This window comes from Amblyraja radiata, chromosome 17 (assembly GCF_010909765.2).
Source record: "Amblyraja radiata isolate CabotCenter1 chromosome 17, sAmbRad1.1.pri, whole genome shotgun sequence".
Taxonomy (NCBI): Eukaryota; Metazoa; Chordata; class Chondrichthyes; order Rajiformes; family Rajidae; genus Amblyraja; species Amblyraja radiata.
The window spans coordinates 39,794,885-39,807,754 of NC_045972.1; the positions used below are offsets into that span (position 1 = coordinate 39,794,885).

The following is a 12,870-nucleotide window of genomic DNA, read 5'->3' on the forward strand; positions in this document are numbered from 1 at the left end:
AATCCCAGCACAAAAGTAGTGTTACTGCAGAGAAGTTTAAATCGCAGAAAAACATTTTGAGGACAGTTTATCTCTGCCATTGGCAAAACAAAAACAACAAATAAATATTTATGTGTAGGTAGGAACTGCTGGTTTATACTGAAGATAGACACAAAATGCTGGAGTAACTCAGCGGGACAGGCAGCATCTCTGGAGAGAAGGAATGGGTGACCTTTCGCATCTGAAGAAGGGTCTCGACCCAAATGTCACCCATTCCTTCTCTCCAGAGATGCTGCCTGTCACGCTGAGTTAATCCGGCATTTTGTGTCTATCTTCAGCAAAGAAATATTCTCAGTCCCAAATGGTGACGGTTGTGCACCCGGAGTTTAAAGGAGTTGTTTTGTTTTAAAACTATTCTTCTACGAATAGGCATTACCAATGCTGATTTACAACAAACCCTTCTTTGTCAGGAGGTTGGGCAAAGTGTCCTCTTAAGTACCTGCAGGCAGACCTCATGAAATGGCACAAGAAAGTACATATCTACACTGGAGGGGGAAAAAAAAAAATCAAAACCAGGATTTAAATGAATTAAGGTAATGAAAATATAAATCCCCACCTGGCTCGGCACAGGGAGATACAAGAACATATCAATGCAAGAAGGTCATTCACCCTGAAGCCAATTCCATCATTTAATTACATCATGGCTGATCCATATCAAATTCATTCACTTGCTTCAATTCAATATTTATTAACACTATTTTCATACAAAAAACAAGTCAATTTCAATGTTGAAAATGTTAAGCATCTGAACCAAAGTTTTTTTTTGTGTGGAGTTATTTCTATATACAGCCAATGTTTGACTCGAGAAAACAAAAAAATGTCTTTCAAAAAGCACAGCTCTTACACTTTTAAGGTTAAAGCCCCTGGTTCAGCAATCCTCCACCATAAACATCCACACAATCAAATACATTTTGTTATCATTAGGTCACCCCTTGCATGCCATTATTTTAAATTAGAAATCAAAATGTTAATGTTATTTACAGCTCTCATGTGCAGTTGATCCCACAGTAAAATATTTAAAAGATAATCTGCTGACAGCGAACCTGTACCAAAGGACAAATTAACATTAAAATAGACAAAGTGCTGGAGTAACCTCAGTGGGTCAGGTAGCATCTTTGGAGAATGTGGATAGGTGATGTTTTGGGTTAGGAACCTCCTTCAGACACAAGAACATATATAATGTGTGTGTGTGTGTGTGTGTGTGTGTGTGTGTGTATAAATATATATTTATATACACGCACATAAATACACACACACACGTGTGTATATATGTGTGTGTGTGTATATATTTTATTATATAATGTATAAATAAAATATAAACGTCTTTTTTAATTTTAGAGATACAACAGGGAAACAGGCTCTTCGGCCCACTGACCAGCGATCCCTGTGCATTGACACTATCCCACACACACTAGGAACAATCTTACATTTACACCAAGCCAATTAACCTACAAACCTGTACGTCTTTGGAGTAGGTGCAGAAAATGTTAATATGGTCACTCGGCACTTGGTAGCAGTTTTTCTTCTCCTGTGGAATCGTGCATTCATTCAGCGTTCTAGCAAAAGCCAAAAGTGTATTTTTTCTGAAAAGGTTGGAAAAGGATGCTTCCATTTAGCCCAAATGAGTGCACAATACTTCAAACCAAGTGAAATGTTCGGAGATCTTGGCTGAGACAAGAAGCTGCACAAAGACCAGGCTTGTTCTAATATTCACTTTGCAGCAGTCAAAACAAAACACCCAGTTGGAATATTTAGTCACTTCTTTTCCCCAAAGGTACAATTTACAGGGACGGTGTTATCCAACAACAACTGGTGAGTAAACTTCGATTAAATCAGAGCAATGAATGAAATACTTGAATTGAACCCAAGGAAAATGTGGCTTCCCACTACATTCAAGGACCACAGTCTTATATTGCCAATCAATAAGAACAGGTCAGGAAAGGAAACAACAAAGTGGAGGTAATTCAAAAGGCTGCTTTATTATCCCTTCAACCATCACCCACCTAAACTCCGGAAGCTTACAAATCTAATGGTGGAACACATCACTAAGATTTAATGCAAACATACAATTCAACCAACGAGGCCCACCCACATGGGAGGTATTGCAGTTGTGGAAAGGTCTCCTTTTAAAATCTTGGGTATCGCAGGGATAAGATCACAAGAGATAGGAGCAGAATTAGGCCAATCAAGTCTACTCCGCCATTCAATCATGGCTGATCTATCTCTCCCTCCTAACCCCATTCTCCTGCCTTCTCCCCATGACCTCTGACGCCCGTACTCGAGGCTCCAACTCGGAAATGGTACGTTTAAGTTCCATTCTAAACCCTCAAGCACAAAATCTCCAGTGCAATACTGAGGGAACAGTGCACCTATGGTTGGTATGAGGCTTGAGGCCCAATCTGCCCTCTGCCACAACATCCTACAGAATTATTTTAAACAGCGGCATTTCCTGGCTTGCAGCCGATATTTATTCTTCCAACCAAAAGCACTAAAACAACTTAAGGAGTCCCTCGGGATGGCTTCCTTCCACTCCAGTTCTGAGGTTGCTGATAATTCCAATGTGGCATCTGCAGACTCTACCACAGTTGGGGTAGGAGGTACTTGGTGGGTGGGTGGTTAGTCAGAAGAAGGTTCTCGACTCAAAACGTCACCCATTCCTTTTCTCCAGAGATGCTGCCTGTTCTGCTGAGTTACTCCAGCATTGTATGTCTATCTTTAGTCAATTCCTTCCCATTTATCTGTACGCACAACGTTGTCAGTTCAATCGTACATGTTCCTTCTCCATTTTGTTCAGTCACAGCCCACGGATTCCCATGAGTGAGATGGTATACAATTGCTAAAAAGGTTTTGTAAACATCTTTGAATGTTTCCCTTTGCCCACTTAACAATCTCTTATCGTGATGAGGGGGAATCTCATTGAAACCTACCGAATAATGAAAGGCCTAGATAGGGTGGATGTGGAGAGAATGTTTCCAGTAGTGGGAGAGTCTAGGACTAGAGGGTACAGTCTGAAAATACAAGGATGTACCTTTGGAATGGTAATGAGGAGAAATGTCTTTAGCCAGAGGAATTCAATGCCACAGACAGCCTTTGCTACATGGGAACTACATACATTAGCAGATGACGTGCATAAATGCCTGTTACATTCTCAAGAGTCGTCACTAACCCATACGCCACAACTCATTGCTCTTCAGCATGCCACCACTCCCCACCCACCCAGTTATTTGTTGGACCTTGCTGTGCCCAAAACTGCTGTGTTTTCTGCATTTTAACACTAACTAAAGTAGTATCTCCCTGGCAGCAAAACATGGAAATATTCCAAATACACAATCCTTGAGACACACTTCTCCATTAGTTTTGCCTAGTTCGGATTGACAAGGTGCATTTTGCTCAATTATTGCTAAAGAAATCAAAACACTCTGTAACAGCTTTAAAAAAAACCCAACCTACAGCTTTTTGCATCCCAAATTTTAAATCATCCATCTGGTGCATCCGACTCTGCCAGCGGGGCACAAGGCACACCATTCTCTGACAAAACCACCTTTCAGCCTACGCCCAACTGAAAGCAAATTTTATAATTATCTCTGACATTATTAAAATATACAAATTGCTGTGTTTTTGGCACACTCGCAGCAAGCCCATAAAGCAATGAAGTGTTTGAAAAATATTTGAACATTCAGCTGTTGTACAGCAGACAATGGCACACTTATTTAGCCAAGTCATGATAGGTTATACATCAAGTCCAAAACAATGCAACGTTCTGATCCATTTCAAAGTACCAATAGAAAAACATTCAGCAGAGTCTGCCCAAATGCCGACAATAAATTTAGGCCTTCACGATACAAGCCGTCGGCATCTCGTGGCATAGAATACGTCCTTGTTGATTCTCCAGACAACGCCATGACTCCTCTCATTGCTACACCATTCACCCAACAGAAAGTACCACACTGCACGGAATAGAACAAGAAAGATAATAAATGCATCAAGATGCACAACCGTGCCAGAGTTTTACATTTTTGCCTCAGGGCTTTTGAGTCAAATAATGCTTATGAACACCAAGCACGATTTGACTATTACTACGCAATTAGCCTTCATTTGTCGTGCCTTCTCTTGTTCCGTCTGACGTGCAAAATCAGCAGTAAGGGTCAGTTTTCAATGCAAAGGGCTTCATTTTCACCTGTACAGACCTGCCTGTCTGGAATGCACTGCACGCTCTATAAACCACCAACCCAACCACTCCTTTTAAAAACTCGTGCCCACACAGAACTTAACGGATCTTAGTAAAATTACAGATTACATCCTGAAGAAGTTGCGGTAAAAAGATCTGTTAAAAAAAAATGTTGATTGCCAATTCCATTGCATCACTTTGGCAGTACCATTTCTGAATTACTGGGGAAACCGCTTCAGATTAATCATAAGATCATACAGCAACAAAGCAGGCCTGTCAGCCATTGAGAATGCATGACAATCAAGCACCCATTTACACTGATCCTACACTAATCCTGTTCATTCTCCCCATATTCTCATCAATACACCCCCATATTCTACCACTTAGCTAGATACTAGGAGCAATTTAGTGACCAATGGATCTGTGACCCTTTGGGATTTGGGAGGAACCTCCAGTATCCAGAAGAAACTAATTTGTTCACAAGAAGGACATGTAGACTCTTCATTTGCACCATCCAAGGTCAGGATTGAACCCAGATCAATGGAGCCGTCAGGCAGCGAATAAGAATTGTGCCGCTGTGCCACGCAAATTGGATGATGCATAATAAGAGATGGAATGAAATGTGTGACATTATTACTGCTTCAGACCAGCTAATAATAGTACCAAAAAACACACAACCCAGAATGAGCCCAACTTACTAAAGTCTACCTCAGCAGTATTGCATCTCCACCTACTTGTGGAGTGCCTGTCATGCAGAATGCCTCAATGTCACTACAAGCTGAAACTTAAACTCAAAATTAAACTTGCAGAGCATGTCAACCTGCTAATTATTTAGGTGACAGTATTACTAACAGTATGAAGTTTAGAGCAACAATTCTGTGAAAATTAATAGCAATGGACTCACAGCTTCATATTTCAAACAAAAGACGTTATACCTTGCATTCCAGTAAGTCATCCTAGTTTTGTCTTAAACATTAAGTCTATTCGTGTCTCGCAGCATATTGATGAAACGTCTCAAGAGACCAGAAGATATTTAATGCTCTTTGACAAACTTAGTGCAAACTGCCCTAAGGATAGTATATCATTTGACTATAAATTCAGATTTATCTAACCTACAAAGCCCAGGTAGTGAACACTGCAGAATAACATTTAAAAATTCAAACAATAGTTACGTGATATGTTTAATTAACAATCACTAGATCTTTAATTTTCCTGTACTAGATTTCTCCAACTGTGATGCTGACCAGATTACAGGCGGCCATCAATTGAAAAAATCCTCACAAGCTAGTTGGGAGCTTAGATTGTGAGGGGAGACGGGGAATTAATAAATTACATCAGAGACGGATAATGTAAACACGTTGATGATTGATTTAATTACTGAAGGAAACAAACAGGAGCATTGTGATGATGTGTGAATCTGGGCTTACAGCTGGCTTCAAGATGCATCCAAAATGTACCTTGAAGCCAGCTGTATTATGGATGCCTAACTCAGATATGCCAACTTCTCATGCCTGCTTCGACACAAGGTCTCGAAACAAGGAACTGCAGGTGCTGGTTTACATAGAAAGACAAAGTGATGGAGTAACTCAGCAGGTCAGGCAACATCCCTGGAGAATATGGATAGGTGACTCTCAGCCTGACCCCCCCCGAGTTCCTCCAGCACATTGTGTCTTTTTTGTAAACCAGCATCTGCAGCTCCTTGTATCGAAACTTTGTGTCAAATCAGGCAAGAAAGTTTGACATATCCGAGTTTGCCACCCATCTTCAGACTGAAGGTGGTTCCTGATCTGAAACGTCACTGGTCCATGTTCTCCAGGGAAGCTGCCTGACCTGCTGAGATACTCCAGCACTTTGTCTATCTTTGACACAAAGTCACCAGATACAGATCACTTGCATTAACATGCCTGGACCCTGCCCGCCCATATCAAAAAAGTCACTGCACCTCACATTCTACAAGTCAGATTTGGGACCCTTTTGAAAGTCAGGTAGAGAACAGAGGATGAGTAATGCATGCAAAGTTATGATGTATGCACGTGCACAGTGCTGTTGGAGAGAGTGTCGTAAACAATGTGCTTATGTTTATGTAGTTCTCCAATTCTCTTGGAATTCGTTATATTCCTGGCACCACATTAAGAATATGAACTCACACATACATTAAAGTTGGCGAGCAAGGTGACAGATGTTTTAAATATTGGAACAGAGGCACAGAATTTCACAGGGGTGAAGTTGAAGCAGTTCTTGAGAAGCAACCCAACTATTCTCATCTCCTGACTATTGTGTCAAACTGTTTAGGGTTGCCCTGGGCTTACAGTTGGGTCCCAGATCACATCTACTGGTTAATGTGGTTACTTTTCCAAGTTGCAACTTTTCCAAGTCAAGGGCTGCTGACTGCAAAACGCCTTCCAAAAATCAGTTAAAAATATATTAAATTCTGGGAAAGACTTGGGCTTCCCGAGACCTGGCAGAACATTTCCATAATGAAACAATTCAAGTCAAAGCGCTGGCTGGACAATGTGATCAGTGTATAGAGAGAGATAATAACTCTGGCTACACAGAAGTAACTTTCGATTTAGTTCACTGTAAGGCAAACATTAGCAGAAGTAGGACTGACAGAAGCACAAGAACAGTTGGCGCCTCAACTTTGGCTCAGGATTGAAGATGATTAACTGTTTCTCATGGCGGAGGAGGCCAACGTGGAACCCAGAACTGGGGAGGTGGTTTCTCACAGAATGCAGGGATGGGCCGTCTGTGAACCAGTGCCCCCCTCTCAGTATTTATGCGAGGTTTCCTCGTGCTCACATGGGCTCAGGTTTCTCAGTGCCAACCAGAACACTCCTTCTCCGCTTTAGAGTTTTTAGAGATACAACATGGAAACAGAACCTTCAGCCCACGAAATCCACACCATTCATCGATCACCAGTTCACACGTGTTATATGTCATCCCACTTTTTCATCCACTCCATACATATTTAGGAGTTTACAGAGGCTAATTAACCTACAAATCTGCACATCCTAGGGAGTTGGGAGGAAATCAGAGCACTCAGAAGAACGTGCAAACTCCACACAGACAGCCCAGAAAGTCAGGATCAAACTCGAGTCTCTGTGAGGTAGCAACTCTACCACCTGCACCACAGTGCCGCACTTTGAGTGGTAGGAATTTTAGGTAGTCTACAAGAATGTTGTATTTTTCCCCAACAAGAATTTGAGAACATCCTTGAATCTTTTTCTCAGTTCATGCGTGGCAAAATAGAGACAACACTAAACAACTCTTACATTTTATTTACAAAACTGGCAATGGGTTACTGAAGTGATGTCTACCTTTGTGTTAAAAATCGGTTAACAAATGGCCTCCAGAGTTCCTGGATCATTAGGGCCACTTTGTTCAAGACAAACTTAAGTAACTTTTAATTACTTTCCTAAAGTACATTCAAAATACAAGTTTTTTTTTCACTTCAGTCCTTGACAAAGACGAGGCCAAATGAAAGATACTTAGTGCAACAAATTCACTGCACAGCTCTCCATTGGAATGCAATTATGCTGATGTCAGAATTACTAGGTCAAAATTCACACATTTTGTTGTAGCAATGCACATAATGATTGTACCAGTATAGTAGAATCTTGCCTTAATATGATTGCAATTCATTGCCATTTTATACTCGCTGGAGTCTAGCAGACACACTGAAGAAGTTGTTTTGCACGTAAATACTAAATGACTTAATTTATCACGTTAATTTCTTCTAGGATTAAACTCCCAACGGTAATCTGGGAGAGATAATATTCTACTGAAATCTGGACATTATTTTTTTTAAACCATCCAAAGATAAAACTTAATTTTTTGTGTTTTAAAAGACAGGGTGGAAGAGAGGTAAGAAAATAGATTAAATTAATCAAATCTACTAGAGACGGGTAATATCCACCAAAGATGTTGGGGAGACAAGAGGGAAAGGAAGTGGTGTAGAGGAAGGGAGAAGGGTAGTGTGAAGGTGAATCAGGGGTGTGTGAGGGAAGTGGGTGGGGGTGAGAGTGCTAGGGGGGGGGGGGGATGAAGGGGATGGGAGTTGCCAAGCAGGAGGGGGTGCGGAGGTGAGATATAGGTGTGCTGGGGATTGAGAGGTGGTGCGAGGGGTGCCAGAGGGGAGAGCAGACAGATGCTGGGGAGGATTGGAGATGGTTTCCAAGGGAGTGGGGGTGAAGGAAGAAAGATGGGTGCACAGGGAGTGGCGGAAGGGGTGCATGGGGAGGGGAACAGAGAGGTAGCGGGGGGGGGGGGGGGGGGGGAGGGGAACAGAGAGGTAGCGGGGGGGGGGGGAAGAGAGGTGTCAAAGGGGGGGGAAGGAGAGGGGTGGCAGAGGGGAGGGGAGGGGGGGGGGGGAGAAGAGGGTGACAGAGGGGAAGGGGGAGAAGAGGGGTGGCCATGGGGAAGGGAAGGGGGGGGGAAGAGAGTGGCAGAGGGGAGGGGGGAGAAGAGAGGTGGCAGAGGGCAAGGGGGAGAAAGAGTAGTGCCGGGGGAGGGCTGTTGGGAATCCCTGCTCTATCTGTCCTGTCCCGGCTACAGCCGCCTGTTGAGCGCCGCTCCCTGTCCAGACTCCCGGGGGTCTGGACAGGGAGTGGGGGATGAGCCCTTCTCCCCGCGGGACCGCTCCTGCAAGCCCGGCTTGAGCCGAGACTCCGGGGCACGGCCCTCCTCCCCGTGTCCCCTCCACCCTCACTGCAGAAGTTTAAGTCGCCGTGCACCCCCTCCTCGCCCCTGCCCACTCCCTGCCTTCCAGAGGGCAACACGCTGGCGGCCTGGGCTTAGCAGACGTTGCCTGCAGACTGTGCTGTGTTTTGTCCACCCACCCTCCCCGACTTCTGATGCCTTGCAGCCCGTTCTGCAAACCCCGGGCCCCGGCCCCAGCCTGTCGGTCTTCCTGCAGCAGCGAGTTCAATGCCAAGCAAAGCACCCCCTCCCTCCAGCGCGATTGCACAGCGAGCAGGGACGTGGTAGCTGTTGCAAAGGGAAGGGCGAGCGGAGAGGGCTAAATAAATAAAAGCGCCAGCGAAGGCTCTTACATGGTTGCTTGCAAGGGGTCGGCAGGGCGGTCGCTCCGGCAGGTCTTGGTCTTTGCCCGGCGCTTCTTGTGGAGGCAGGGGCTGAGGCGGCAGGGACTTCAGGCTGGCAGCAAGTCCGTGTCCACACCCACCCACCCTGGAGACAGAGCGGCAGGCACCGGCTGTGCCACCACCACCACCGCCCCGCTGCGGCGCACACACTCACCCCCTCCTCTTCTTCTCCACTTTCTCCCCCTTATCTCCCGTCCACTCGCTGCTATTTTCCACCCTCCTCCCCCCCTCCCCTCCCCAGCGCTGCAGCAGCAGCAGCCCAGCCACCAGTTGTGTGTGAAAGGCTGACACACCACGGCTCGGGGGGGGGAGGGGCATTAAGCAACAAGCCGCTCTTCGTTGCAGACAGTCCGGGGCTGTGTGTTGTGTTGTGTTGTGCCTTCGCTGGACGTGTACAGACAGTATACTGAGCCGGAGACCCGCACCCACCGCGGGCAAGATGCGACTCCAACCGCTGTCTGTGTGGTGGGTGAACACAAAGTACCGCTGCACACACAGACACAACGAACCAAATAAAGAAGTGTGCACCATAACAGTAACGCCGACTTTCATTGGGGGACAAGCTTTAAGACAAATCCACCCCATTGCTGATATAACGTGCATCAGAGAGTCATACAACATGCACTTCAGCCCAACATGTCCCAGCTGCACTAGTTCCACTTGCCCGCCTTCGGCCCATATCCCTCCAACCCTGTCCGATCCATGTACCTGTTTAATTGTTTCTTAAAAGTTGCAATAGTCCCTGCCTCAACTACCCCCCCCCGGCAGCGCATTCCATACACCGCCCCCCTTTGTGTGAAAAAGTTACCCCTCAGATTCCTATTAATTCTTCCCCCTTCACTTTAAACACATGTCCTCTGGTTCTCGATTCCCCTCCTCTGGGCAAGAGACAGTGTTCTCCTGATGTTTTAAACCTCTATAAGATCGCCCCTCATCTACTGCATGAGCCCCCTCATCTATTTCTTACCCCGCCCCCCCCCCATGTTAATCTTCAAAATTGAATTGCAAAGGTAATGGCTTTTTTTTGGGGGGGGGGGGGGGGATCTGGTTTACAAGGGTTTGGTACAGTTAAATATAGATCTCCTTACAATTCATTTTTAGGGTTCACTTCTGAACTTTCTACGTCGGGAAGGTTGTTGCGAATTTGTGTCCACGTATCACTAATCTCACCATTCTTGCCCCCACCTCGCTTTTCCCCTTGTCACCCCGAATCTCTCCCCCCCCCCCCCCCCCCTTACAATCTGTCTGAAGAAGGATCCCAACCCACAACATCGCAGTTCATCGATACTACCTGACCCGCTGAGTTACCCAAACACTGTGTTTTGCCCAAGATTCCAGCATCTGCACTTCCGCGTGTCTGTGACTTTAATGCAGCAATTTTCTGACCCGAAACGTCTCTCACCCCTTTTCTCCAGAGGTGCTGCCTGACCCGCTGAGTTACTCCAACACTTTGTGTCTATCTTCACGAATTACATTGTGCTGAAATTATTAAATTAGAGGAACTGATTGCAAGATTTTATTCCCTCATGCAAAAAAACATGAAAAGCTGATATCATTAAGATTTGTAAAACTGATTTGTTGGGTTAGATGGAAACTTTTTCCCATGGTGACAGTTTTACCTGGGGACTCTGCAGGTTTGACCAGTAATTTATGGGTACTGTACTTGGCTGCGATCACCAGGTTCTGCTTGTACACACCTCAGCTTAAACCTTCCAGGGCACAGATCCAATAATTGCTGCATTTGCCTTCGACATCATATTTGTATGGGCAAAGAAGAATCTGAAGCCTAAACAAACGTCTCAAAGGCACAACATTTGCCACCCTCCAGTCTGATTAGTTTAGTTTAGAGACATAGCATGGAAACAGGCCCGTCAGCCCACTGAGTCCATGCCTATGGAGACCAAAGGAATGGAGTGGAATCCTCTTCACCACCCAAAGAATAAATCAAGCCAGATTGATAAATTATTAGTGTTATGATTGATTAATGTGAGATGTTAAGGAGCTGAATGGTGGATTTGGTGAGGTAAGATTTGTTGCGAAAAGGTCAGTGTGATATTTAGGAAGGTAAAACTAAATACAAGATGTCTTTGCTGCAATAAAGTAACCTTAGATCAAATATTTATTTGTGGTTAATTATGTGGTTGGGACAAGAGAGTAAATAAGGAGTCCGCAATGACTTTCCATCACTGACAAGGCGCCACCTGGGCCAGAAACGTGATGCAATATACCCAACTTTCCTGCACAAACACTAAAGGAACATCCTGGACAAGCTTGATACTCCAAGGTTTAAAAAGCCACAAACTAAATACAATATGTGAGACTCGTGTAGCTAAGAAACAATGGTTGGCATAAACCTGTTTGAAAGAAGGGCTTATTTCTGTGGGGTACAATTCCACAGGCACAAACCCATCTAAGTCAAAGCATTGGCTAACCAACCAGCATCTTAACATTCAATGCTTCCACCACCTGTGTATATTAGCTGCCTCGCGAAGCATCTTCAAAAGGCACTACAGTTACATACTTGAGTTATTCTGGCAGCCTCCACCATCGCTGTGCCCTACAAATCACAGAGAGTCCTGATTTGCAAATAACATTCCCCCAAGAGTTTTGTTGAGCGAGGAGTTTCAAGATTTAGACCTTGCAATACTGAAGGTGCAATTATGTGGTCCAGTCTGCCATCACAACGGATGGATAAGCTATAACAAATGCCATGCGTCAACTAACAACAAGATTTCAAGAGTAGTTGGTATTTCTGCTGAGATGGTGAGCTGTAAAAATAGTATTTCACTGTACCGAGTACACGTGGCAATAAAGAAACCATGCAACCATTGAACTTCAGTCAAAAATGCACAATCCCATTATCCTCATCGGGCAAGAAAAAACAATACTAGGAGATCTGAGATAGATCACAATCCTGACCTTCCTGAAGAAACAAGTCTGACCGCAGTATCTCCAGTGGCACCTCCTTATTGACCACACCACAAAATGTCACCAGTCAGATCCTCCTCGACCACCTCTTCCCAGTGTCTACCAGAGTTACAGCATGAGCTCTATGTGGATGGAGGTTCCATGAATGTGATCTCGACCGCCAATAATGCATGGTCTTTGCAACTTCACTAAAGCCTTTGACTCCACCAGTTGAGGAGTTTTATGCCACATTCTCCTTGGATTTATTTCCCTTTATACCACAGCCTATTATTCAAGCTTCCCTGATGGCTAATTTTATGTCAGAGAGACTGAATGCTTTAGTTACTCAGCTATAACTCAGCACTTCAAAATTAACCGGTGCATTTGTGGGATTGAAAAGGAAAGTCGTTGATATGGTTCCTAGTGTGGCCAAATTGGAGGGTGCATGCCAGTAAGTACACAATTAAACTAAGCTGTGATACCATAATGGTCATATAACAGGGTGACAGTCACTGTTTAGACATAATTAGCACAAGGAGAGTGACTGATATACATGAAACTGCACTCCATTATGAAACTGGCAACTTCAGCGGAGGAAGAGCATTGGTTGGACTTACAATAAGCCACAATTCTGCAAAGAAACTCATTCCCTCA

The 12,870-nt window shown here is 44.5% G+C and overlaps 1 protein-coding gene across 3 annotated transcripts in view; it reads right to left on the minus strand.

The window, feature by feature from the left end:
- Positions 1 to 12,870, minus strand: part of ripor1 (RHO family interacting cell polarization regulator 1) — a 281,458-nt gene that overhangs the window by 138,240 nt on the left and 130,348 nt on the right. The window contains exon 1 of one of the 3 annotated variants that reach the window (XM_033036274.1): positions 9,259 to 9,534. The exons of 1 other annotated variant lie outside the window; for it this stretch is intronic. The gene's annotated coding sequence lies outside the window, so the exon portion shown is untranslated. Of the gene's footprint in view, positions 1 to 7,524; positions 7,548 to 9,258; positions 9,535 to 12,870 lie in introns of those variants that run through there. One more of the 3 variants, XM_033036278.1, reaches the window with a different exon arrangement.